Below are 27,968 nucleotides of genomic sequence, written 5' to 3'. Positions count from 1 at the left end.
ATGCTTGACTGTTTTTTTTACATACTGTAATGTATTTTGTTTTGTTTTTGCAGGTTTTTGTATTTTGTATACATAGTATATTGTATACATTTTCCTTTGTATTTTTTTCTTTCCTACCTACAGTAATGTGTAGAAATTTACTTGTGAATAAAAATAGTTACAATTTCCTCAGCAGAATGAGTGCAGTGTGTGGTCTGAAAATTGTATTCCTTTAGCTACACCTCTGCCATAAAGACAAAACATCTAAGCATTTTGACTTGCAGTACTTACACAATGCCAAAGGGACAATGCATTTTGGGGGCACTGATGATTTGTGTGAGAAAGGAATTTAGTTTTGACACATGGGTAAACTGTTTTTGGAGCGATATGAGCATGTGATGAGGATCCATGTAGTTGTGCTGCAACGTCCAGTTTATTTTGACAGGAGGATGACGACATGAATGAAAATGTGCCAAAGCAATTGAGAAGGATCTATGCCATTTTTGTGATACTGACTATTTATATGGGAGAGGGACTTCATTTTGAAGCAAGAATGAACGTTTTGGGAGACATATGACATTTTGCGGGTTATCTAAAGTGTTGCGAAGAACTGTAAGTCTGTTTGGCCAGTTTACCTTATAGTTATAGGAATGTCATCTCAGTTTCAAGAAATGAGCCAAACCAATGGAGAAAAACTGTAACATATACAATTATTCACGGACTGGCACCTCCCTACTTAGTTGACCTAATTAAACCCTACTTACCGACCCAGGCTCTGCATTCCCTGGATGCAGGAATACTTTGTGTCCCTAGGCTGAATACAAGTCTGTGGGCCACAGAGCTTTCTCTCATTGTGCACCTTTTTGTGGAATGATCTCCCTATGCAGATAAAACACTCTGATTCTGTAGAGACATTCAAGTCCAGATTCAAGACGCATTTATTCTCCCTTTCATATAGCTAGCATACTGGCATAGCATGAAACTATGCTTCCTATCCTTTTAAATTCAGTTTATTCGTAGTGGAACAGGTCTTTCTTTGCAACCACTCACTCCACCAGGTGATTTCACTGATTAGTATCATTTTGAGCAGATACAACCCCTACAACCCAAAAAGCAGATCACAGACATGACACAAAACTAAAGTCATTTCAAATGGCAACTTTCTGGCTTTAAGAAACACTATAAGATATCAGGAAAAATAATTGTGGCAGTCAGTAACGGTTACTTTTTTAGAGCAAGCAGAGGGAAAAAAAAATATGGACTCACTCAATTCTGAGGAATAAATTATGGAATCACCCTGTAAATTTTCATCCCCAAAACTAACACCTGCATCATATCAGATCTGCTCGTTAGTCTGCATCTAAAAAGGAGTGATCACACCTTGGACAGCTGTTGCACCAAGTGGACTGACATGAATCATGGATCCAACACGAGAGATGTCAATTGAAACAAAGGAGAGGATTATCAAACTCTTAAAAGAGGGTAAATCATCACGCAATGTTGCAAAAGATGTTGGTTGTTCACAGTCAGCTGTATCTAAACTCTGGACCAAATACAAACAACATGGGAAGGTTGTTAAAGGCAAACATACTGGTAGCCCAGGGAAGACATCAAAGCGTCAAGACAGAAAACTTAAAGCAATATGTCTCAAAAATCGAAAATGCACAACAAAACAAATGAAGAATGAATGGGAGGAAAATGGAGTCAACGTCTGTGACCGAACTGTAAGAAAGCTAAACGAAAGCCATCATTAACACCTAAACAGAAAAAAACAAGGTTACATTGGGCTAAGGAAAAGCAATCGTGGACTGTGGATGACTGGATGAAAGTCATATTCAGTGATGAATCTTGAATCTGCATTGGGCAAGGTGATGATGCTGGAACTTTTGTTTGGTGCCGTTCAAATGAGATTTATAAAGATGACTGCCTGAAGAGAACATGTAAATTTCCACAGTCAATGATGATATGGGGCTGCATGTCAGGTAAAGGCACTGGGGAGATGGCTGTCATTACATCATCAATAAATGCACAAGTTTACATTGATATTTTGGACACTTTTCTTATCCCATCAGTTGAAAGGATGTTTGGGGATGATGAAATCATTTTTCAAGATGATAATGCATCTTGCCATAGAGCAAAAACTGTGAAAACATTCCTTGCAGAAAGACACATAGGGTCAATGTCATGGCCTGCAAATAGTCCGGATCTTAATCCAATTAAAAATCTTTGGTGGAAGTTGAAGAAAATGATCCATGACAAGGCTCCAACCTGCAAAGCTGATCTGGCAACAGCAATCAGAGAAAGTTGGAGCCAGATTGATGAAGAGTACTGTTTGTCACTCATTAAGTCCATGCCTCAGAGACTGCAAGTTGTTATTATAGCCAGAGGTGGTGCAACAAAATACTAGTGATGTGTTGGAGCGTTCTTTTGTTTTTCATGATTCCATAATTTTTTCCTCAGAATTGAATGATTCCGTATTTTTTTCCCTCTGCTTGGTCTAAAAAAGTAACCGTTACTGACTGCCACAATTTTTTTTTTCTTGATTTCTTATAGTGTTTCTTAAAGCCAGAAAGTTGCTATTTGACTTTAGTTTTGTGTCATGTCTGTGATCTGCTTTTTTTTGTATAAAATTAAACAACTGAATGAACATCCTCCGAGGCCGGTGATTCCATAATTTTTGCCAGGGGTTGGCAACTATTTGCTCATTTTGAAATGGATGCCTGCAACACGTTTGAAAAAGATGGGACAGTGATATGTCTACCACTGTGTTACATCACTGTTCCTTCTAACAACACTCAATAAGCCTTTGGGAACTGAGGACACCAGTTGTTGAAGCTTTGTAGGTGGAATTGCTGCATTGAATTGATGTATGACTTCAGATGTTCAACAGTCTGGGGTCTCTGTTGTCGTATTTTGCGCTTAATAATGCGCCACACATTTTCAATGGGCGACAGGTCTGGACTGCAGGCAGGCCAGTCTAGTACCTGCACTCGAAGCCACACTGCAGAAAGTGGCTTAGCATTGTCTGGCTGAAATAAGCATGGATATCCCTGAAAAAGACGTTGCTTGGATGGCAGCATGTGTTGCTCCAAAACCTGGATGTACCTTTCAGCATTGATGTTGCCATCACAGATCAAATCAAATCAATTTTATTTATATAGCACCAAATCTCAACAAACAGTTGCCCCAAGGCACTTTATATTGTAAGGCAAGGCCATACAATAATTACAGAAAAACCCCAACGGACAAAACGACCCCCTGTGAGCAAGCACTTGGCGACAGTGGGAAGGAAAAACTCCCTTTTAACAGGAAGAAACCTCCAGCAGAACCAGGCTCAGGGAGGGGCAGTCTTCTGCTGGGACTGGTTGGGGCTGAAGGAGAGAACCAGGAAAAAAACATGCTGTGGAGGGGAGCAGAGATCAATCACTAATGATTAAATGCAGAGTGGTGCATACAGAACAAAAAGAGAAAGAAACACTCAGTGCATCATGGGAACCCCCCAGCAGTCTAAGTCTATAGCAGCATAACTAAGGGACGGTTCAGGGTCACCTGATCCAGCCCTAACTATAAGCTTTAGCAAAAAGGAAAGTTTTAAGCCTAATCTTAAAAGTAGAGAGGGTGTCTGTCTCCCTGATCTGAATTGGGAGCTGGTTCCACAGGAGAGGAGCCTGAAAGCTGAAGGCTCTGCCTCCCATTCTACTGTTACAAACCCTAGGAACTACAAGTAAGCCTGCAGTCTGAGAGCGAAGCGCTCTATTGGGGTGATATGGTACTATGAGGTCCCTAAGATAAGATGGGACCTGATTATTCAAAACCTTATAAGTAAGAAGAAGAATTTTAAATTCTATTCTAGAATTAACAGGAAGCCAATGAAGAGAGGCTAATATGGGTGAGATATGCTCTCTCCTTCTAGTCCCTGTCAGTACTCTAGCTGCAGCATTTTGAATTAACTGAAGGCTTTTCAGGGAACTTTTAGGACAACCTGATAATAATGAATTACAATAGTCCAGCCTAGAGGAAATAAATGCATGAATTAGTTTTTCAGCATCACTCTGAGACAAGACTTTTCTAATTTTAGAGATATTGCGCAAATGCAAAAAAGCAGTCCTACATATTTGTTTAATATGTGCATTGAATGACATATCCTGATCAAAAGTGACTCCAAGATTTCTCACAGTATTACCAGAGGTCAGGGTAATGCCATCCAGAGTAAGGATCTGGTTAGACACCATGTTTCTAAGATTTGTGGGGCCAAGTACAATAACTTCAGTTTTATCTGAGTTTAAAAGCAGGAAATTAGAGGTCATCCATGTCTTTATGTCTGTAAGACAATCCTGCAGTTTAGCTAATTGGTGTGTGTCCTCTGGCTTCATGGATAGATAAAGCTGGGTATCATCTGCGTAACAATGAAAATTTAAGCAATGCTGTCTAATAATACTGCCTAAGGGAAACATGTATAAAGTGAATAAAATTGGTCCTAGCACAGAACCTTGTGGAACTCCATAATTAACCTTAGTCTGTGAAGAAGATTCCCCATTTACATGAACAAATTGTAATCTATTAGATAAATACGATTCAAACCACTGCAGCGCAGTGCCTTTAATACCTATGGCATGCTCTAATCTCTGTAATAAAATTGTATGGTCAACAGTATCAAAAGCAGCACTGAGGTCTAACAGAACAAGCACAGAGATGAGTCCACTGTCTGAGGCCATAAGAAGATCATTTGTAACCTTCAATAATGCTGTTTCTGTACTATGATGGATTCTAAAACCTGACTGAAACTTTTCAAATAGACCATTCCTCTGCAGATGATCAGTTAGCTGTTTTACAACTACCCTTTCAAGAATTTTTGAGAGAAAAGGAAGGTTGGAGATTGGCCTATAATTAGCTAAGATAGCTGGGTCAAGTGATGGCTTTTTAAGTAATGGTTTAATTACTGCCACCTTAAAAGCCTGTGGTACATAGCCAACTAATAAAGGTAGATTGATCATGTTTAAGATCGAAGCATTAATTAATGGTAGGGCTTCCATGAGCAGCCTGGTAGGAATGGGGTCTAATAGACATGTTGATGGTTTGGAGGAAGTAACTAATAAAAATAACTCAGACAGAACAATCGAAGAGAAAGAGTCTAACCAAATACCGGCATCACTGAAAGCAGCCAAAGATAACGATATGTCTTTGGGATGGTTATGAGTAATTTTTTCTCTAATAGTTAAAATTTTATTAGCAAAGAAAGTCATGAAGTCATTACTAGTTAAAGTTAAAGGAATACTCGGCTCAATAGAGCTCTGACTCTTTGTCAGCCTGGCTACAGTGCTGAAAAAAAACCTGGGGTTGTTCTTATTTTCTTCAATGAGTGATGAGTAGTAAGCTGTCCTAGCTTTACGGAGGGCTTTTTTATAGCGCAACAGACTCTTTTTCCAGGCTAAGTGAAGCACTTCTAAATTAATGAGATGCCATTTCCTCTCCAACTTATGGGTTATCTGCTTTAAGCTGCGAGTTTGTGAGTTATACCACGGAGCCAGGCACTTCTGATTTAAGGCTCTCTTTTTCAGAGGACCTACAGCATCCAAAGTTGTCTTCAATGAGGATGTAAAACTACTGACGAGATACTCTATTCACTCACAGAGTTTAGGTAGCTACTCTGCACTGTGTTGGTATATGGCATTAGAGAACATAAAGAAGGAATCATATCCTTAAACCTAGTTACAGTGCTTTCTGAAAGACTTCTAGTGTAATGAAACTTATTCCCCACTGCTGGGTAGTCCATCAGAGTAAATGTAAATGTAATTAAGAAATGATCAGACAGAAGGGAGTTTTCAGGGTATACTGTTAAGTCTTCAATTTCCATACCATAAGTCAGAACAAGATCTAAGATATGAATAAAGAGTTTTATGCCTCTGTCACCTTGCTTTCTCAATGACTGCACGTTACATTCAGCAGGCTGTATGCTCGTTTCTGGTAGGAGGACACCACACACGCTGCAATATCGTGCCAAGACAATCCAACATGTTGGATATCCCCGATTTGCGATTGGTGTACCCCTGACGTCCTTCCACACACGGCAGGAATATCTGATAAGATTATCTTTTGCATCATCACAGCTGTCGGGGCATCTTTATGATTGTAGGAAGAAGATTGGGTCCGATATTGGCCTAATTATCTTGCCATGAGAACCAGGCTTTAGTGTAAGCTCAGAGGATATCACACACACACTCTTGTGGCTCCAAAATTATAGAATGACCTGCCTCAGCAAATTAGACAGGCCTCAGCTCTGTCTGCATTTAAATCTCTTCTGAAAACCCATCTCTTCTCCTTGGCCTTTGACACCTTTTAAGATGTTGACTTCATTCATATATTTGATTTAATCTTATTGCTTTTTTATCGTATGGTTGTTATTTTTACTCATGTATTGTTTGCTTTTAATTATTTTAGTTGTATTTTCTTTACAATTTTATTTCTTATGTAAATTGTTATCTTTTATGATGATTATGATGATTTTTATTTATTCTTCTGTATAGCCCTTCATCTTCATTCAGTGGTTCCTTTAAAGTGCTTAACAATTATAGTTGGTTGGTTGGTTGGTTGGTTGGTTGGTTGGTTGGTTGGTTGGTTATTTTTGACAGTGATCTCATTTAAACTATCATAATCAATACGCCGACAGAGGGTGCCATCGTTCTTCCCAACAAAGAAGCAGCTGGCACCAATGGTGATGATGAAGGTTGAATGATCCCAGAAGCAAGGGACTCTTGAATGCACTACTCCATTCACTTGCACTCCAGTCGGTTAAAATTGTCCAACCAGCCAGTGGGCAAAGGTGCGCCTGGCAGTAAGTTGATAAAGAAGTTGTAAGGTGGATGCAGGGGAAAGGCCTTAGTCTGGTCCTTACTAAAGACCCTGACTAAGTCATGAACCAATGATGCCGGGTCATCCCTTGCCACCAATTGATCCTTAAGATTATCTACCAGTCTGTTGGTATATGTACCCCACAGTGGACAAAGGATTGATAATTATATTGATAATTATAATCCACTGCCAGTAGTAACCACAGTAGAGTAAATACAGTGCAAAAGCAAAGGAGTTTTGAGAGGAACAAACAAAAGGCAAAGAACATGGCTGAACCAGAAAGTATAGTTTAATCTTAGCAGAAAACATAAAAAAGTTCAAAATGACAAGGAGATCAACAAAGGTTTGCCCAACTCAGTCTTAAGCCTGTTGCTTGGTCTGAAAGTGAAAATGTACAGATAGAACTGTACATCAGTGGCCCAACAGAAAAATTTTCTCTGTCGATCACTCCCTGATTCTGCTAATTCTCATCTGGTGGCCCAGCTCATGAAGGCTTGGTACAGGTGGACCTAGGTCATTACTCACTGTCCAGATTGCCCTGAGAAGGTTTTGCCTGGCCAAGAAGAGAAACTCTACAGGTGGCTCTGTATGCCAATGTCCCGGCATAACAAGTGTTCCACACTCTGTTGTGGGCTTGACCTGTTAGTCCCAGTTTGAGTTTTGTGTTTACACTACTTTCTTGTCACCTGTTATATGGGTTAGGCATGTCTGTCCCCCATGTGTGCTTCCTCTTGTCTCTGATCTGTGAGTGGTTGTGTCCCCTCTTTCAGCTGTGTGGATGGGTGAGTAGGTGTGTGTCTGCCTCCCTGTCTTGTGACTCCTGTGTGGATGTGTGTGTATAGGTGTGTCCCTTTTGTTACTAGTCTACTAGTCCTTTGCCACTGGCCTGTCCTGAAGAAGGATCTCAGAGGTGCCATTGCACATTGGTTGCTCAGCTCATTTCTCACTGTACAGGTGGCTCTCTATTCTTGTGTAGTGCATTTCACACTGAACAGGTTACCCCGCATGCACTTCACCTGGCACAATATAAGTCGTTCCCTCTTTTTCTCTCTCTGTCTTTCTCTCTTTCTGCTCAGCCGGTGGCCTGGCATGTAATCAGATGGTTGTGTATGCTGGCTACTCAGCATCAAAGCAAATTTGTGCATTTGTACAAATCGCGTATAAAGCAATAAACAATTTGCTTCCTGGAAATATTAAAAACATGTTCTTTAATAGAGTAGGGGATTATAATCTGAGGGGGGAGTTTAACTTAAAACATCAGTGGGCACGTACAACCAGTGTTGGGGAAAGTAACTTTGGAAAGTTACTTCATTAGTTAATCTATACAGTTATATTTTACAGTTACTTCTTACATGTACTTCATTAGCAGCTGCGGACACCTTGTCGGCAGCTGCTGTATGTAATTAATAAAGTTACTCATAATCTAATTTGGTTATTTTTAAGATTTAGTACTCAGAAAAGTAACTATTAGTTACTTTGCTGATTAGTTACTTTCTGATTGCTCATTCTTACGAGTAACCAAGTTAGATTACTCGTTACCTTATTAGTTACATTACTTATTAGTTGCAAGTTTTCTGCAGATTCTAATAAAGTAATTGCATAAAGCTGCTAATGAAGTAATTGCATAAAGCACCTGTATAAAGCAACTAAAAAAGTAACTAAAAAAGTAACTTGTCAAAGTTACTTTCCACAACACTGCGTACAACATTAAAAGGTTTTTGTATTTCTGTTTGTGGAGTGAGGATGTGGAACAGATTGAGGGTGGAGGTCAAGCAATGTCCAAGCATGAACCAGTTTAAGCACAGGTATAGGTACATGTTTTTTTCTAGGTATAGGGAGGAGGAAGGGTGTTGAGGGTTAGGGTGTTTTGTTGATCATTGTTTAGTTGTGTGCACTTTGTTTTTCTGTCTTGTAAATATGTAGTATAAAACTGCACGCACTGCATATGTATGTAGGTATGTATGTATGTGTAGGTGTATGTTGGTATGTGTATATATGTATATATGTACGAGGTCTATTAGAAAAGTATCCGACCTTATTGTTTTTTTCAAAAACCATATGGATTTGAATCACGTGTGATTGCATCAGACAAGCTTGAACCCTCGTGTGCATGCCTGAGTTTTTCCACGCCTGTCGGTTGCATCATTCGCCTGTGAGCAGGCTTTGAGTGAGGAGTGGTCCACCCCCTCGGCGGATTGTCATTGTCAGGAAATGGCGGAATGATTTGGGCTTTTTTTCCATCAGAATTTTTTTCAGAAACTGTTAGAGACTGGCAGCTGGAAACCATTAGAAAAATTTATCTGGCTTTCGGTGAAAATTTTACGTGCTTCACAGAGAATAAGGACTGTTACTACAGCTTTAAGGATGGCTTTAAGGACGCTCAGCGCGCTGCGCTCCGTGACACCATCGAGAGCCACAAACCACCGGATCATTTCTAAACGGATGGCTCTGTGGATCCGAGACCATCGTGTGCACTTTCTCTGGTTATCACAAGAGCTGGACATCAGGCATTTTCCGGCAGATTTCACGACCGATTTGCTGATGGAGCGAGACAAAGGAACACCTCCGTTTTGGTCTCACAGGACAGCTTTGAGATGGCGTTCAGACAGCTGTCGCTGGTTTTTCCATCGAGTGATTATCCGAGAAATTGTGGATGTGCCTGGACATGCCAGAACATGTCCCGTGAGGCTTCATCACGGCGTTGCTGTGCGCCATGCGGCACCGCCACAATGCGCGAAGCCTCCGCTCCTCTTTCCATGACAAAAACTCCTGTAACAGTGGAATGTGCCGCTGATTTCGAAACTGGATGCTGTGTTTTATCCGGGACGTCGTCTGACTAGCACAGGAATTGTGAAAAGACGTGGACATCAGCACTTTTTCAGCACATTGAGACAGACATGCGGAGGAATTCCGCGCGTCGCGGCGGTGCCGCATGGCGCACAGCAACGCCGTGATGAAGCCTCACGGGACTTGTTCTGGCATATCCAGGCACATCCACAATTTCTCGGATAATCACTCGATGGAAAAACCACCGACAGCTGTCTGAACGCCATCTCAAAGCCGTCCTGTGAGACCAAAACGGAGGTGTTTTGTCTCTCTCCATCAGCAAATCGGTCGTGACGCGCAAGGCCTCTGCTCGGCTTTCCATGACAAAATCTCTTGTTAAAAGTGAAATCTGCTGGAAAATGGCTGATGTCCAGCTCTTGTGATAACCAGAGAAAGTGCACATGATGGTCTCGGATCCACAGAGCCATCCGTTTAGAAATGATCCGGTGGTTTGTGGCTCTCGATGGCAGCACGGAGCGCGGCGCGCCGAGCGTCCTTAAAGCCATCCTTAAAGCTGTAGTAACAGTCCTTATTCTCTGTGAAGAACGTAAAATTTTCACCGAAAGCCAGATACATTTTTCTAATGGTTTCCAGGTGCCAGTCTCTAACAGTTTCTGAAAACATTCTGATGGAAAAAAAAGCCCAAATCACTCCGCCATTTCCTGACAATGAAAATCCGTCGAGGGGGTGGACCACTCCTCACTCAAAGCCCGCTCACAGACGAATGACACAACCAACAGGCGTGGAAAAGAGGCAGTTTTTCCTTACCACTATCACCTGTGTGCTTGCTCTGGGAGTTGTTAATGAGTATGTATGTATATAAGGGGTGGGCGTTTATAAGCCTTGTTTCTGCTCACCCCCTTTTGGTCACACATCTCACTGTGGAATTGTCTTGTGTATAAGTTTTTTTTGTTATTGCTGAGTTTGTGTTTCAAATAAATAAATTAATGAATTCATTCATTCATTCATACTACTTACCCAGTTCACTCAAATTTAATTGTAATACACACAACACACTGAATTTGTACTGATTATAGAGTTTAATCAATACAAGTTAGGGCAGCACAGTGCCTGAGTGGTTAGCACTGTTGCCTCTTAGCAAGAAGGTAATGGGGTCGCTTCCCATCTGTAGCTTTTCTGTGTGGAGTTTATATGTTCTCCCCATGTTTTTGTGGGTTCCTTGTGTTGGGCAGCACAATGCCTGAGTGCTCCACACCCAAAGTCATGCAGGTTAGGTGAATTGGCAACTTTAAATTGTAGGTGTAGGTGTACATGCAGGTGTGGATTTGTCTATATGTGGCCCTGCAACAGACTGGTATCCTGTCCAGGTTGTACCCTGCATCATGCCCTATGATTGCTGCCCCCTGTGACCCTCAATTGGACTAAGAGGTTGTATAATATGGATGTACACTATGGAGGCTGAATGATTTTCAGGCTTGTCTGTGGAAGGAAGAGTCAGGACATTGACTGTTTGTCAAACAACAGGCTTTTAATACAAAGCTTTGGATGCTATTTCAGCCAGAGAGGGTTCTGATTGGAAGAGTGTAAAGTGTGGCTTTCTGAGCCCAGCTTTTATCCCCATCAGGGCAGGGGCAATTATGCATACAGTGTTAAAAGCATGCATCTGTCCAAACATAAACACAAAGTTAATTACACAGGAACAGGATGTAAAAACAAGGTCTGGACTGAATGATTTGTCCTTCTGTCTACAAGAATGTCAGGGCTGTGATGATCAAAGGGTCCCTTTCATCTAACAGACTGTCTTTTCAGCATGGCATGGATCAAGGGTCAAGGGTCACTCGGAGGTCTTGTGAGCCATTGACCAGAGTTCTGTAGTGTGTCTCAGGGGCCATTTGCGTGATAAGCAAGGCAGGCTCAAGGGATGGGTTTTATCAGATGTACCACACCAAGGCTGTTATCAGGACTTTGCATGTCTTGACATTTAACTAACAGAAAGGTTACAGCTAGTCAAAGCAGAACTTTAAACATTTAGTCAAAGATTTAGTTCAAGAAAAACAGAACATTTACTTAATAGAACTTAAGTAAATGTATACTTTTAGTATACGTTTATTTTTTTAAATATTTTTTTTAATTTCTACAACATACAAGTAAACTCAAAGTTACGCATGATTCCAGCTCCATTACCTTTTTTTGTCCTTCTTTTATGTTTCAAGGCCCTGTCATGCTGCTGTGGTAAGGAAAATTAATTAATTTTAATCTTTTAGGGTAGGCTCCATGCCCTGCCTATTTCTGACAGCAGGATCCAAAAGCTGTGTCTCACTGCAGTCTGCTCATGGACGAGGGCCTGTGTCAAAGAATGTTGTTTTTCTGCTCTTCAATTTGCATTTAACCTTGTTTTGTCAGTGATGACTGTTTAACACATTCAGTACTTAAAAGGTTTATTTCAATTCTGGGCTCCTTAAGGGCCTTTCACACCGAGCACATAAACACAGCCCACATCACTCTAAATCCTTTTTTTTTTTTTTTTAAGAAGCAGCATCTAAATGCAAATACCAAGCTCCCAAGCTTGGTTTGGAGCTCATTTTTTCCAGAATGGAGTGTGCGCTCTCGGCTTAACGTCAAACTCAACGCGGTCAAAGTTCAAGCTCAGTTCAGCTTTCACTGCTGCACACTGTGATGTAACGTTGCATGTCCAATAGAAATGAGCCATCATACCAAAACACGAAAGACATCAGAGTGCAGAAATGTGTCTCAGAGGAACACTAGAACTTCTAATGTATAGACAGCAGTTTTATATATAAGAAAATCCTTATAAACGTTTTATTTTATTATTTTTTTTAAGCTCAAGGTTATTTTCTGATTAATGTACATTTTGAAGCAAAAAATGTTTCTTACATTTGAAACCTTGCAATTACAATAGTTTTAAGTTAAAATAAATAAATAAATAAAATAAAAATAAAAACTGTTGATGTTCATCTGTAAATTAAAACCATATCTTATCTGTTGTTTCAGATGAAATCATTTCTTGACTAACATGATAATGAACCGTGGACATTTATTTTAAGACAAATAAAATAACATTAAAAAGTAATATTTACATTTTTAAGTCTGGGAGATGAATTAATTCATATCTGCATTCCAACCAGGAAAACAGACACTGTAAATAAATATAAATATTTATTTTAAACACAACAGGAGATGATGTAATTACTGTGGTATGTCTGTTAATTAGGATTTCTCAATGTGACATAAAACTCATGATGAAATCGTCTTTTTTCCTAAAACAGAATATAATGATTTGCAAATCCTCTTCAACCTATATTCAATTGAATACACCACAAAGACAAATTATTTAATGTTCAAACTGATAGACTTCTTTGTTTTTGTGCAAATATTTGCTCATTTTGAAATAGATTCCTGCAACACATTTCAAAAAAGTTGGGATGGGGCACCATAGACTTGGAAAGTTGATGAATGCTCAAAGAACACCTAATTGGAAACCGGTGAGTGTCATAATTGGGTCTAAAAGGACCATCCCCAAAAGGCTCAGCCTTTCACAAGCAAAGATGGAGTGAGGATCACCACTTTGTGAACAACTGTGTGAAAAATAGTTCAACAGTTTAAGGACACAGCTGCAAACAATTCTGCAGATTAAGAACACGTTGATGAATCTGACGTACAGTTTTCTTAGGAAACTTTTTAGAGACAGCTTAAGAAGGTGTCTAAGAAGATATTGGTGAATCAGGCCCATTATGATCTTTCAGAAAGTTTACAGTCAATTGAAGGCCTGTCTTCTCAAGCATTTATGAAGGAAAATGGAGATTGGAGATAGGTCTGAAGGTGGAAAGACTGCAGGATCTAGCTCAGGTTTTTAATCAGAGGTCACAGTTTTAATTTTTCAGGGAACACACCTGAGGACAGTCTGCTATTAATAACTGCAAGAACAGATGGTCCTGCAGCATGGAAAACCTCTTTTAAATACTGGAGGAGGGCCAGCATTATTTGGAGAACCTGAGGGCTTCAAATGACCAACAGTCTCCAGTAAAAAGGACAGAGTCATAGGCTCAAACTGGTCAAAGACAGTAGAGCAGGGGACAGAGATTGAGGGGTCATAAGCAGAAGGTGAGATAAGAGCCCTAACAGAAGAGACTTTGTCAATAAAAAGTGAAGAAACATTTCACATGGGGACATCTCCATACAGACAGTTTGCGGGGTATTAAGAACCGAGTCAATAGTCTTGAACAAAACATGAGGCTTGTTTCTGTGTAGGCTCTCAGTTGTCCAGGTGGTTTCCATAGTAGAGAAGCTTGAATCTTCGACTGGACTGAACTAAAGGGCTAAAGAACAACCTGTCCGGAAAGCCCTCACAGTATGTGGGTACCCATGATGGTCCCTGGACAAAATGCAGAAGTCCCAGAGAACAAAGAGAACAGATAGACAGGAGACAAGAAGAAGAGGAGTGTCTCTCCCTTATTTAGCAGGACTAGGGGAAAAACTACAGAGGATCTTCAGACAGCACAAATTCCCAGTTTACTTTAAACCGGTTAACACCTTGAGACAGAAATTAGTTCATCCTAAGGACAGGATCCCTAGTTACAAACAGAGCAATGTAGTGTATTCTATCAGATGTCAGGAAAACTGTAACAAACACTACATAGGTGAAGCGAAGCAACCTTTACACAAAAGGCTATACCAGCACCGCAGAGAGGACACCAGTGGACCTCAGTCTGCAGTTAATCTCCACCTTAAAGACACTAACCACACGTTTGAGGACAAGGAAGTTAAAATATTAGCCAGGGAGAAGAAATGGTTTGAGAGAGGGGTGAAGGAGGCATTCTTTGTGAAACGTTTGAAACCCAGCTTTAACCAGGGAGGGGGTCTGAGACACGCTTTATCCCTTGTTTACAATGGGGTACTCAGGTCAAAGCAGTTTCAGTCTTTTGTTCATGGTAATGTGTCATTCACGTCATCAAGGGAGCCATCAGAAAGGCATCCATCCCATCATTAGAGGGACAGCTGTCCTGCCATTAGGTGTGCTAACTACAGCACAATAGTTGCTAATTAGAGCTATTGTTTAGTCACTAGCCTATAGCAGTCTGCCTCTCAGTAGGAGGGGTCTGGTTAGGTTTAAAACTCCAGACAGAAGTCAGACTTCCAGAGCAAGAATTTTAGCTGAGGAAGCTTCTGCAATTTGAAGTGAAACGTCCTCACGTCAAGCAACCCAGTCCAGTCAAAGATTCAAGCTTCTCTACTATGAAAACATGAGGCCTGTGACAATTTAACAAGATGATGTCAGATACATTCTTTCTTTTAGCATTTGTCACAGTTGTTTGATAATGATGCCAGCAGTACCTTAGCATTTGAAAAATCTGCTGTTTGTCCTTTTTTCACTCGTGTCTAACAGTGTGAGTCGTGTCTTTTAGCCAGGGGTCAGATTGAGTTTTAGACTGTGTGATTTTTAATGGAGCCACACCATCTAAAATAGTTGAGTAGGTGGGTTGAAACCATGAGCTAAGCTCCCCTGTACTGCACACACACTCAGGAATGACAGTTGTAATTAAGAAGTTGCGAACTGAATAGTGGTGAAAGAGTTAATGATGCGATGAGCAGCAGGTTTAACTGCATTACAGGACAGCGCAGCCTGCAGTAATACGGACATGTGATCAGAAAGCACTGTGTCACAAATGTCTTAAGTTTGGAACAGATAAATCACATGATAAAACAAGATAAAGTGTGTGTCCATGTTCATGTGTAGATTCATGTAAGATTAAGATTAAGTTCATGTAAGATTAAAAGAGTCAGTGAGGTTTAAAAGGTCCTTTGCCATTGGTTTATCAGGACAACACACAAAACAATAAAATCAACAATTAGTACACGGTCATATTTAAGCATAATTTCAGCCAGGAAATCAGAAAATCCATCTACAACATTCATATTGTTCACTAAACAAAATATAAATGCAACAGTTTTGTTTTTGCTCCAATTTTTCATGAGCTGAATTCAAAGATCTAAAACATTAAAGCTATTTCTTTCAAATATTGTTCACAAATCTGTCTAAATCTATGTTAGTGAGCAGTTCTTTGCCAAAATAATCCATTCTACCTAACAAGTGTGGCATATCAAGGTGCTGATTGGACAGCATGGTTATTGCACATGTGTGCCTTATTTATTGATACTAACTTTTATAGACTGTGGCCATTCCGCCTCCTCATCCCAACATCCGTGTGGAGTTAAAATAGCAACAGTCATGGGATGATTGTTGCTATTTTGTGTGAAAGCACTGGACTCACAACACTCAGCCACCTCTCAGTCACACAGAGAAAATCCAATTTTCAGCACATGAATAAATCATTTACAATAAGTTTTATTTGCTAGGGATATAGCATTTACCAGGACAAACCTGGCATGTACAGGTGGGTCTGCAGAATTAGATGCAAGCCCGGCGCCAGAAAAAAATATTAATCAATCAATCAATCAATCAATTTTTTTATATAGCGCCAAATCACAACAAACAGTTGCCCCAAGGCGCTTTATATTGTAAGGCAAGGCCATACAATAATTATGTAAAACCCCAATGGTCAAAACAACCCCCTGTGAGCAAGCACTTGGCTACAGTGGGAAGGAAAAACTCCCTTTTAACAGGAAGAAACCTCCAGCAGAACCAGGCTCAGGGAGGGGCAGTCTTCTGCTGGGACTGCTTGGGGCTGAGGGAGAGAACCAGGAAAAAGACATGCTGTGGAGGGGAGCAGAGATCGATCACTAATGATTAAATGCAGAGTGGTGCATACAGAGCAAAAAGAGAAAGAAACAGTGCATCATGGGAACCCCCCAGCAGTTTACGTCTATAGCAGCATAACTAAGGGATGGTTCAGGGTCACCTGATCCAGCTCTAACTATAAGCTTTAGCAAAAAGGAAAGTTTTAAGCCTAATCTTAAAAGTAGAGAGGGTGTCTGTCTCCCTGATCTGAATTGGGAGCTGGTTCCACAGGAGAGGAGCCTGAAAGCTGAAGGCTCTGCCTCCCATTCTACTCTTACAAACCCTAGGAACTACAAGTAAGCCTGCAGTCTGAGAGCGAAGCGCTCTATTGGGGTGATATGGTACTACGAGGTCCCTAAGATAAGATGGGACCTGATTATTCAAAACCTTATAAGTAAGAAGAAGAATTTTAAATTCTATTCTAGAATTAACAGGAAGCCAATGAAGAGAGGCCAATATGGGTGAGATATGCTCTCTCCTTCTAGTCCCCGTCAGTACTCTAGCTGCAGCATTTTGAATTAACTGAAGGCTTTTTAGGGAACTTTTAGGACAACCTGATAATAATGAATTACAGTAGTCCAGCCTAGAGGAAATAAATGCATGAATTAGTTTTTCAGCATCACTCTGAGACAAGACCTTTCTGATTTTAGAGATATTGCATAAATGCAAAAAAGCAGTCCTACATATTTGTTTAATATGCGCTTTGAATGACATATCCTGATCAAAAATGACTCCAAGATTTCTCACAGTATTACTAGAGGTCAGGGTAATGCCATCCAGAGTAAGGATCTGGTTAGACACCATGTTTCTAAGATTTGTGGGGCCAAGTACAATAACTTCAGTTTTATCTGAGTTTAAAAGCAGGAAATTAGAGGTCATCCATGTCTTTATGTCTGTAAGACAATCCTGCAGTTTAGCTAATTGGTGTGTGTCCTCTGGCTTCATGGATAGATAAAGCTGGGTATCATCTGCGTAACAATGAAAATTTAAGCAATGCCGTCTAATAATATTGCCCAAGGGAAGCATGTATAAAGTGAATAAAATTGGTCCTAGCACAGAACCTTGTGGAACTCCATAATTAACTTTAGTCTGTGAAGAAGATTCCCCATTTACATGAACAAATTGTAATCTATTAGACAAATATGATTCAAACCACCGCAGCGCAGTGCCTTTAATACCTATGGCATGCTCTAATCTCTGTAATAAAATGTTATGGTCAACAGTATCAAAAGCAGCACTGAGGTCCAACAGAACAAGCACAGAGACGAGTCCACTGTCCGAGGCCATAAGAAGATCATTTGTAACCTTCACTAATGCTGTTTCTGTACTATGATGAATTCTAAAACCTGACTGAAACTCTTCAAATAGACCATTCCTCTGCAGATGATCAGTTAGCTGTTTTACAACTACCCTTTCAAGAATTTTTGAGAGAAAAGGAAGGTTGGAGATTGGCCTATAATTAGCTAAGATAGCTGGGTCAAGTGATGGCCTTTTAAGTAATGGTTTAATTACTGCCACCTTAAAAGCCTGTGGTACATGGCCAACTAACAAAGATAGATTGATCATATTTAAGATCGAAGCATTAAATAATGGTAGGGCTTCCTTGAGCAGCCTGGTAGGAATGGGGTCTAATAAACATGTTGATGGTTTGGATGAAGTAACTAATGAAAATAACTCAGACAGAACAATCGGAGAGAAAGAGTCTAACCAAATACCGGCATCACTGAAAGCAGCCAAAGATAACGATACGTCTTTGGGATGGTTATGAGTAATTTTTTCTCTAATAGTTAAAATTTTGTTAGCAAAGAAAGTCATGAAGTCATTACTAGTTAAAGTTAATGGAATACTCAGCTCAATAGAGCTCTGACTCTTTGTCAGCCTGGCTACAGTGCTGAAAAGAAACCTGGGGTTGTTCTTATTTTCTTCAATTAGTGATGAGTAGAAAGATGTCCTAGCTTTACGGAGGGCTTTTTTATAGAGCAACAGACTCTTTTTCCAGGCTAAGTGAAGATCTTCTAAATTAGTGAGACGCCATTTCCTCTCCAACTTACGGGTTATCTGCTTTAAGCTGCGAGTTTGTGAGTTATACCACGGAGTCAGGCACTTCTGATTTAAAGCTCTCTTTTTCAGAGGAGCTACAGCATCCAAAGTTGTCTTCAATGAGGATGTAAAACTATTGACGAGATACTCTATCTCCCTTACAGAGTTTAGGTAGCTACTCTGCACTGTGTTGGTATATGGCATTAGAGAACATAAAGAAGGAATCATATCCTTAAACCTAGTTACAGCGCTTTCTGAAAGACTTCTAGTGTAATGAAACTTATTCCCCACTGCTGGGTAGTCCATCAGAGTAAATGTAAATGTTATTAAGAAATGATCAGACAGAAGGGAGTTTTCAGGGAATACTGTTAAGTCTTCTATTTCCATACCATAAGTCAGAACAAGATCTAAGATATGATTAAAGTGGTGGGTGGACTCATTTACTTTTTGAGCAAAGCCAATAGAGTCTAATAATAGATTAAATGCAGTGTTGAGGCTGTCATTCTCAGCATCTGTGTGGATGTTAAAATCGCCCACTATAATTATCTTATCTGAGCTAAGCACTAAGTCAGACAAAAGGTCTGAAAATTCACAGAGAAACTCACAGTAACGACCAGGTGGACGATAGATAATAACAAATAAAACTGGTTTTTGGGACTTCCAATTTGGATGGACAAGACTAAGAGACAAGCTTTCAAATGAATTAAAGCTCTGTCTGGGTTTTTGATTAATTAATAAGATGGAATGGAAGATTGCTGCTAATCCCCCTCCTCGGCCCGTGCTACGAGCATTCTGACAGTTAGTGTGACTCGGGGGTGTTGACTCATTTAAACTAACATATTCATCCTGCTGTAACCAGGTTTCTGTTAGGCAGAATAAATCAATATGTTGATCAATTATTATATCATTTACCAACAGGGACTTAGAAGAGAGAGACCTAATGTTTAATAGACCACATTTAACTGTTTTAGTCTGTGGTGCAGTTGAAGGTGCTATATTATTTTTTCTTTTTGAATTTTTATGCTTAAATAGATTTTTGCTGGTTGTTGGTGGTCTGGGAGCAGGCACCGTCTCTACGGGGATGGGGTAATGAGGGGATGGCAGGGGGAGAGAAGCTGCAGAGAGGTGTGTAAGACTACAACTCTGCTTCCTGGTCCCAACCCTGGATAGTCACGGTTTGGAGGATTTAAGAAAATTGGCCAGATTTCTAGAAATGAGAGCTGCTCCATCTAAAGTGGGATGGATGCCGTCTCTCCTAACAAGACCAGGTTTTCCCCAGAAGCTTTGCCAATTATCTATGAAGCCCACCTCATTTTTTGGACACCACTCAGACAGCCAGCAATTCAAGGAGAACAGGCGGCTAAACATGTCACTCCCGGTCCGATTGGGGAGGGGCCCAGAGAAAACTACAGAGTCCGACATTGTTTTTGCAAAGTTACACACCAATTTAATGTTAATTTTAGTGACCTCCGATTGGCGTAACCGGGTGTCATTACTGCCGACGTGAATTACAATCTTACCAAATTTACGCTTAGCCTTAGCCAGCAGTTTCAAATTTCCTTCAATGTCGCCTGCTCTGGCCCCCGGAAGACAATTGGCTATGGTTGCTGGTGTCGCTAACTTCACATTTCTCAAAATAGAGTCGCCAATAACCAGAGTTTGATCCTCGGCGGGTGTGTCGTCGAGTGGGGAAAAACGGTTAGAAATGTGAACGGGTTGGCGGTGTACACGGGGCTTCTGTTTAGAACTACGCTTCCTCCTCACAGTCACCCAGTCAGCCTGCTTGGGATCTGCCAGGGGGGAACTAACGGCGGCTAAGCTACCTTGGTCCGCACCGACTACAGGGGCCTGGCTAGCTGTAGAATTTTCCACGGTGCGGAGCCGAGTCTCCAATTCGCCCAGCCTGGCCTCCAAAGCTACGAATAAGCTACACTTATTACAAGTACCATTACTGCTAAAGGAGGCTGAGGAATAACTAAACATTTCACACCCAGAGCAGAAAAGTGTGGGAGAGACAGGAGAAGCCGCCATGCTAAACCGGCTAAGAGCTAGTAGCTACGCTAACCTAGCGGATTCCTAAAAACACGCAAAGTGAATAATTTAGAGGTGATTCAGCAGAAGGAGTGCTTTAGTTAAGGCACGTAAAGATTACACTGCGAAACAAATCGTAATCTAGATAACTAGATCAATCTAACTGCGCAGATTAAACAGCTAACAGATACAGAAAAACACCGCTGTGCTCCGGAACAGGAAGTGATACAATACCGCAGTGAGAGCCAACCACCAGTAGAGGCAAGATTGCTGCTAATCCTCCGCCCCGGCCCGTGCTACGAGCATTCTGACAGTTAGTGTGACTCGGGGGTGTTAACTCATTTAAACTAACATATTCATTCTGCTGTAACCAGGTTTCTGTAAGGCAGAATAAATCAATATGTTGATCAATTATTATATCATTTACCAACAGGGACTTAGAAGAGAGAGACCTAATGTTTAATAGACCACATTTAACTGTTTTAGTCTGTGGTGCAGTTGAAGGTGCTATATTATTTTTTCTTTTTGAATTTTTATGCTTAAATAGATTTTTGCTGGTTATTGGTGGTCTGGGAGCAGGCACCGTCTAAGGGGGCGATGAGTTTATCACAGGGGGCGGGGTCCCACCTGCCCCCCAAAAAAATGCGCACCGTGCCTCTGATCTTGCGTAATGAATTGGTTGCGCTCCTGGAAAGCTCATGTATTTAGGCTACACCGTTGTAAGAGACTGAGTAAGATTAAAGAGTGATGACAGTATTTTTTTATTATTATTTGAACGTATAGACCCTCTGTCATGTGATCTGCATACCACAAAACCAAACCAACAACTGATCTGAGAAACGACATGAGACAGTAGATTAACCCCACACACAGCCCTCCATCACAAGCGCAAACACAGCGCAATTGGGCATGTGCACCACTCCATGGCACAGAGCCCAACTACGCATGCAGTCACAAAGTTCTTCTGAAAAACTGGAGTGATCTGATGAATTGGATGAATATGGGTGTGTTTGTGGAGACAATTCACCTCGTTCACAACGTGACATAACTTAACGATGCGCTGTTACGCGCAATAGCGTGCAACAACACGGAACACTATTCTTGACCGTGTGTAATGGTTCCTGATAATTCTCCAGCAACACGTGCCATTAATCGTAATGTGTGGTAACAGGTTGCAGCAGTTCCTGAGGACACTTGACACCTGAGAATTGTGTTGTTGCATAGGGAGCATGGGTCGGTAAGTAGGGTTTAATTAGGTCAGCTAAGTAGGGAGGTGCCAGTCCATGAATAATTGTATATGTTAATAGCAGAACCTTAAAATCCATCCTCACAGGGACAAGAAGACAGTGAAGAGATGCCAAAATGGGTGTAATGTGGTCAAACCTGCTTCCAGTCAAGTGTTGCAGTTGTCCAAAACTAGAAGAGACAAACGGAATCAGGATCTCAGCATCAGCCATAGACAGGATGGGATGAATCTTCATTGTATTTTGCAGGTGAAAGAAAGCAGCCCTCGTAATATCTCTAAGGTGTTGGTCAAAGAACAATGTGGGGTCAAAAATCATCCAAAGGTTCCTCACTTTTTCAGTGTGATGTATGACACACAAGTCTAGGTTAAGAATTAGCTGATCAAACTGTTGCTGATGTGTCACTGGACCAAGGACCACAAAGAAACACCCATTTTAAGGGCATTTCCTCTTCAGCATTAGGCAACATGAATTCTTCAAGTATTTTTATGTATTCAAACTGCTCCATGATCCCTGGTATGAAATATATTGGTCTGAAACCAAGGTATAAGAAACATCCCCATATTATGATGGTTGCTCCACCATGCTTTACTGTCTTCACAGTGTACTGTGGCTGGAATTAAGTTTTTGGTGGTCCTCTGACTGGCTGTCTTTGGCCCATAGTCCCAAAAAGAACAATCTTGCTTTGATCAGTCTACAAAATGTTGTTCCATTTGGCAAATTATAACCTCTTCAACTTTTTTTCAACAAAGGGACTTTCGGGGGCCCATAGCTTGACATCACATCAGCATCTTCTAATTGTTACAGAACTCAAAGGTAACCTTAACCTTCTATGATCACCCCGGAGCTGATCATTGTCTGAGCCTTTGCCATTCTCATAAGGTTTTCTGTTTTCTTCCAAGTCTTTCTGGTTTTGTTGCGATTTTAGCAGCTTCAGCTGGGTAACGCTGCATCGAAGACACGTTTGAGGCAGATGAAGAATTAGATGAAGACAGTTCTCTGTGTTGACAGTTGGTTTTGGATCAGGTAGTGTTTGTGTATTAGACTGCAGCTACAGACTTCCACACGGGCAGGAACTGATGAAACTCTGAACACAATCAATCATCCTGATGGCGGCAGCTGGGAACATATTGCCCTCAGATGAAAATAAGCAGAATTATCATTTGAAAAGTAACTTTCTCTTGAGGAAAACTGACTGAGATTAGAGGAAATGAAGGGAATGAGAGAAACTAAAGAACAGAAAATCAATGACAGGAGACTGCAGCAGAAAATTACACCTAAATTATTCACACATCATTTAAAAAGTCAAATCAGCAATAAAGTGGAATTTCATCGGATTAAAAAAGTTGTTGGTGATAAAAACAAAACAGGAAATCAAGAAGAGCTGAAGTTAGTTTATGAAAACCTGCAGGTCAGAGGATGTGTCAATGAGGACAAATCACCTTAGTGCGTGTCTGTGTGTGTTGTGAAAGTGTAGTGACACGGACCCACAACAGGGGGCGCAAATGAACGGCCAATAGATGAGCCAAAAAGTAACAATTTAATGTTGTGAAATGTGCACAACAAACATACAGACAATCTCAGAATATAATTACAGTCAATCCACAAAGGTGACGTGTGGGCAGGCTCGAGGATAGAAGACGTCTGTCCTGAGAAGAGCCGGAACCACACGATTTCCGCCGCCACAGAACCTGGTGAATACTGGAGCCGCCAAGTCCCGAATTCCCAGGTGATCACCGTCCCCGACTGTCGGATCTGGTACTGCTGGCGAGAACAAAGACAGTCAAGTGTGGGTGTGTGAACACCCAGTAACAACAACGGTGGGAATGCCACCTCCACCTCTCACTCAATATGTTGCAGCGATCCCTCAGAGGAAAAAAAGTGCCGTCTTGCACAGCCTCCCCAAACTAAGGACCTGCAAACACTCACAATAAACAGATTCAGAAAATACCACAAAAAGGCTGAGGATATTACCTCTGATGAAGTACGATATCTCGGCGATGAGGTGGAGATGACGTCTGGGTTTTATGGAGTGCGATGATGTAGAATGTGTGACAGCTGTCAGGAATTAATGAGTGACAGCTGTCACTCCCGGCTGTGTCCGTGGCGGCAGCGCCCTCTCGTGCCTGAAGCCCGCACTTCAGGCAGGGCGCCCTTTGGTGGTGGGCCAGCAGTACCTCCTCTTCTGGCGGCCCACACAACAGGACCCCGCCCTCAACGGTCGCCTCCTGGCGCCCGACCAGGCTTGTCCGGGTGTCTGCGGTAGAAATCGGCCAGGAGGGCCGGGTCCAGGATGAAGCTCCTCCTCACCCAGGAGCATTCTTCGGGTCCATACCCCTCCCAGTCCACCAAATACTGGAACACCCGGCCCATTCGACGGATGTCCAGGAGCCGGCGCACTGTCCAAGCCGGCTCCCCGTCAATGATCCGGGCAGGAGGCGGCGCCGGACCGGGAGCACAGAGGGGTGAGGTGTGGTGAGGCTTGAGTCGGGACACATGAAAAACCAGGTGGATCCGCAGTGAAGCTGGGAGTTGGAGCTTCACTGCAGCAGGACTGAGGATTTTGAGGACCTTGAAAGGTCCAATGTAACTGTTGGGTATTTTCTCCTCCAAACATTCTTAAAACCTTTAACAAGACAAACAGAGTCAAGAACCACCAGTGAGACAGAAAGTCAAATTTATCTCGCGAGGAGTGCAGTCAGGCTGTACACCAAAGCTACACTAAAGTCTGGCCTGCGCTCCTGCTCTTTTTATTGGAGAAGCCCTAACCACATCATAAAACTTGTCCTAAGGGTGGGGGGGACAACGCAAGACAAGTTTCTTCCCGTAACATAAACACATACGTCAATAAGTGCATCTGCGTGGAAAAACAGTTTCTTTAATCTTATCAATGGAGGTCAGCACATCCCGTTCGTCTGTTGCACTTATCATCTGTTCTGCATCTGCCTAGAGTGTCCTGTTCTTCACACTAAGCATCACATATCACAAGGCCATAAATTCACAATGGTCAAAATAACCTCCAGTTCTTTACTCCCAGTTCAGACTGACCCCAGCATGCTAAAACGAAGTTGAATAATATGTGCATTCTCAGGGTTATCTTAAGACTGGTGCAAAACAGCACAATAACGTTTTCATAAGAAAGAAGACAAAGGTACAAATGTTTAACAGTGATAAATATATATATATATATATATATATAAAATCTTTAACATTTCCCTCCTGTTATCACTTGTTAAACATATAGTAGGCATCACCTAGCTTAGCACTTCTTTTGAGATTTTCACTAAGAGGTTCATCATGGTATGTTCTACAGGCTTACACCCCAGAGGTTATGTCATCATTGTCATCATCATCGGTGTCTGGGTCATCATACTTCCATTGGTCTGGGTACAGGTCATGAGAGCCCTCTTCCTCCTCGTCGTCGTTTTGCCCCAGGAGTGGATATGAAGCTGGTCCCCCTCCTGGTCCTGGACCTATTGCTGTGGTTATCATTCTATTTACAAGGCCTCGAAGACATGGAATACAACAACATCCACACAATGTTAGAATCGCAGCAAATACTGCTATAGACACTAATAGTGAAGAAATCAAAGACCTCCATTTTCCCATCCCTTCCAGCCACCAATCCCAGCCTTCGGTGTTTACTCCACTGTGCTCTTTCATCTTCCTGTTCAACGTCCTCAGCCCGTCGATGGCTTGAGTGAGGCTGCCATCTGCAGCTGTGTTGTTGGGAATGAATGTGCAGCATTGTTCTCCGAACATGGCACAAACACCTCCTTTTTCTGCCAACAACATATCCAGAGCAATACGATTCTGGAAGGCCATAAGGGACGTGGCTTCTAACTGTGAATGGACAGCCTTAAATCCTTCCTCAGTCCAATTTCCTAATTTCTGCACATTGTAGTGGATGTAGTTTATTCTGTCTACGTTCTTATTAATTGAACACCACCAACAGATGGAGGATTCGAATCCAGCTGCTATCTGATCAGCCAGTTTATATTCATCAGGCACTCCTCTGGGGACTCCTATCGCATCAATATATGTTGGATCTCCCACTCCTTTCCAATCTCGTTTTACTCTATGTCTGACTATGCCTTTCTGCCAGTCTTCAGGAATGAGAGAGGCTGTATATGTCATGACTTCTTCAGGTGTCATGGGCATGGCTTTAACTGGTAACAATAATGATATAAATGCACAATAACCTGACACATTTCTTGGCAGTCTGTCAAAAATTCTGTTATCGCCACACCACCACCATACGTCACTCCTACTGACAGGTTTGAATGTGGGAGTACTATGGACCACATCCTTACACCAGGCAGTGTGGTTTAAGCTACCCAAAGTCTTACTTGTCCCTGTCAAGTTTACACATGTATGGTTAGCATGCCCAACTTTGCTTGAAAATAAAGGTTTAATCTTAGTCAATTTGGTCAATGGATAGATCTTGTCCCACTTAGAACAATTGTTGTTTGCTGCAATGTATGTCTGTGTCATTACAGTCAGCAGACAGTCTTTGGGTAATGCTGCCGGTATTACCTGTAATATAGGTCTGGGTCCCATACATACAACACAGTCCTTCTTTGTAGCTAGTCCTGCTTGTTCTGCCATTAAAAGCCAATTGTTATTTTGTCCGCTAATTCCTGTAGTTACTAGGAACCAGTCATCTACCTTCATGTCTTTTGTGCCTTGTATGGACACCCCCTTTGCTTGTATGGACACCCCCTTTGACGTACTTAATTCTGTCAATATTGGTTGCTGTACTCTATCTGTTTCACAGAGGAAAAAATGGAAATACGGATCTTTTCCTGGTTTGTATACCCAAAGGAGGAACAACCAACAGTCTCCCTTTATATCAGGTGGGAATATGGTTCCTTTTTCTGTGGTATTCACCACTATAAACAGCTTATCATCTGTTTGATACATTTTAAGAATTTGACTCTGGTACTTAGCCCACTCGGTTTGTGCCCATCCTGGTGTCCATCTACTCCATTCATCGGCTACCAACGTTTCCCATCTCTTATCTAGCTGATCATTGGTCATATACCATGAGAAACTATTTCCGTAATTAGTCCCTCTGTCACCATCCCATGTTCCATGGGTAAGAGCACTATATGGTACAGAGATGACCACAGAAGCATTTCTAGGAATGCAGGCTTGTACACCAAATCGGTACGCATTGTTCCTATCACACCTATGTACTGTGGCATTTATTATCGGACTGGGGTCTTCGTTACTTCTTTTTGGTCTCTGCAATCTGCGGATGTGATCCTTATTGTCATGTCCCGTACTTATGGCTTTTAATAATAAGCCCAATCCGAAAAAGAAAAGTAGCATAATAAGGACTGTCCATGGGGTCCAGGAACCCTCGTTCTTTTTGTTTTTTTCTTTCGCCATTTCTGCACACTACAGCACACCTATGTTCAGAACAGTGGCTTCTTAATGTCTTCTGCTAGCTTTCGTGTCTAACCTGGATCTTAACACCAAGCTCACACACTATTACTAGTCTTATCCTACTGTTCTTACTGTTTGTCTGTGTCTGCAGAAATGACTTTCTTACAGTGAGTTAAATGAATCCATGTACTTCTTTCCCCAATTTTCAAGGCTGTGGGTGTTGTGAGTAGTACTTGATGGGGCCCTTCCCATTTAGGTGAATGCCAGTGTTTTCTCTTGATGCTTCTTATCAACACCCAGTCTCCAGGTACCACTTTAGGGTCCTCCTGTGGAGAAATGGGATCATCAGTGTTTGAAACTCTCCCTCGTTGTCTTTCTAACATCTTCCTCATGTAATCTGCCAAATTGGCTTCCTCAGGTACATCCCAAATTTGCCCATAATATGGCAATCGGTATTTTCTGCCAAACAATGTTTCATACGGTGTCAACCCCATGGTACTAGTTATGTTTATATACATTTTTACCAAATCTACACAATGTGTCCATGGTCTGCCTGTTTCCTCCATTGTCTTCCTAAGTCTGTTTTTTACTGTCCCATTCATCCTTTCCACTAATCCGGCACTTTGTGGATGATAAGCACAATGATTTTTGAGATTAATCTGTAGCGCTTCTCCTACGTATTGCACTATTGTATTAACAAAATGCGCTCCATTATCTGAATAGACTGTTTCTGGTATTCCAAATTGTGGAATGATGTCTTTGCACAATGCTTTATCCACTGTAAGTGCATCTGCATGTTTTGTGGGGAACAATTCTACCCATTTTGAGAACGCATCAATTATGAGTAAACAAAATTATTTTCCTTCATGTTTACTCAGCTGTATATAATC

The 27,968-nt window shown here is 41.4% G+C and overlaps 1 long non-coding RNA gene across 1 annotated transcript; it reads left to right on the top strand.

Annotated features, from left to right (window-relative positions):
- The first annotated feature begins 13,639 nt into the window (after positions 1 to 13,639).
- On the top strand, positions 13,640 to 22,327 carry LOC117520606. The gene is made up of 3 exons (XR_004563703.1): positions 13,640 to 13,649; positions 15,256 to 15,261; positions 22,232 to 22,327. It is a non-coding gene; the product is annotated as an uncharacterized LOC117520606 (long non-coding RNA).
- The last annotated feature ends 5,641 nt before the right edge of the window (positions 22,328 to 27,968 follow it).

Source organism: Thalassophryne amazonica, chromosome 11 (genome assembly GCF_902500255.1).
Source record: "Thalassophryne amazonica chromosome 11, fThaAma1.1, whole genome shotgun sequence".
NCBI classification, from domain to species: domain Eukaryota; kingdom Metazoa; phylum Chordata; class Actinopteri; order Batrachoidiformes; family Batrachoididae; genus Thalassophryne; species Thalassophryne amazonica.
Note: the sequence above shows the minus strand (reverse complement) of the source record. Positions and strands in the feature narration are given on the sequence as shown.